Raw genomic sequence first — 1,468 nt, 5'->3', positions numbered from 1 at the left:
ATACTGTATTTGTTGTTATGATGTGTTTGTCAGTTTGTGGTGTGGAGAATTGGCCGCTGATGGTTGTTGTTTTATTGCTGAAGAATATTGCAAAGTCGTTGAAGAAGAGAAGAAGTGTGCGAGAGTCAGAACAATTGCTAATTTTGTTGTGGTAGTATGTCGTTTTAGCTGTGGAGACGTTTGCAGAGAAGGAAGAGAGGAGAGACTGAAAACTGAGAGGGTGGAGGAAGTGAGGATGAAACCGTAGAGGATACGTGAGAGGGAGAGAGTCACCGTAGGTAATTACAGTAATATAATTAATTATTGTTGTTGTAATTACTATAATGATGATTATTAATAATAATATTTTATTATTTATAATTAATATTTATACATTTCGTTTTTTTGTCATTTGGGACATGCCTAATGACATACAAAGTTTGAAGTATTGTTTATATTGCAGATGACAACCTGGCCAATGCATTGTAAGTATGTGATCTACTGTACATGGATGGATACCCCTGGATGTGTTATTTTTATTATTATTATTATTATTATTATTATGATTGTGGACAAGGCCTTTGAGATTGGAAAAAACAGTTGGAATTCAATGTAGTTTAAAGTAAGTCTTAGTCTCTACTCTGCTCTCACTGGCATATCTGGCTTGATTTTCCCTTGATAAAGTGTTCCTGCTGGCTCAGGAGGGGCTGTAGGACAGTCAGCAGATGACTGACGATAATGCTCCAGCTGCTGCTGGTGTCTGTTGCATAAACCTGTACAGTTCAGGCCTGTTATCAGTCCTCCATGAACTTCAGTCGCAAACGTCACCTCCTTCACATCCTAATGACTGACTCAGATAAACATTAGACCAGTACTAGACCACTTCACAGTCCAGATCCAGGCCTTCTGAGAGAGATCAGACTATCAGTGAAGCTGAAGTCTTCATATTATTTTAACAAACAGATCTTACTCTGCAGTGTTGAGGATATACAGTATATTGATTTTTGACTAGCTCGGCTGTTTTCAAGACTGTAGCAAAAGACAGTGTAACATGACAAAATTAATCACTGCATTTGTTAAGCAAAGACAAATGAAACATGCTCAGCTGGAATATTCCCCTCCCTCTGTTTGTTCAGTTCGGTGAACTGGTTCTGGTGGTTTGTTTCAGGAATCAGTCTGTACATGCGGTTCATTTCACTGCACTGATCTGCTGATTCATGAGAATAATCTCATTTCATGACAAATAGCGTTTTACTCCTGCTTTTATGTTGTAAAATGTTTAGTTACATGATATTAATCACAATTCAGCATTTTTTTTTTCTTTTGGATAATGGTGTGCATGTGGGTTAAAGATTAATGCTGTCAGTCTAACTGAGATCTTCATTGTTTGTGTGCCATAAAAATACATATCTGTTTTTAAAAATGCATATAATCTGACTATTATCTAAAAGATATTGCTCTTTTAAATGGTGTAGATTTAGTTCGCTAC

Source organism: Sinocyclocheilus anshuiensis, unplaced genomic scaffold, assembly GCF_001515605.1.
Source record: "Sinocyclocheilus anshuiensis isolate Anshui unplaced genomic scaffold, SAMN03320099.WGS_v1.1 scaffold274, whole genome shotgun sequence".
NCBI classification, from domain to species: domain Eukaryota; kingdom Metazoa; phylum Chordata; class Actinopteri; order Cypriniformes; family Cyprinidae; genus Sinocyclocheilus; species Sinocyclocheilus anshuiensis.
Note: the sequence above shows the minus strand (reverse complement) of the source record.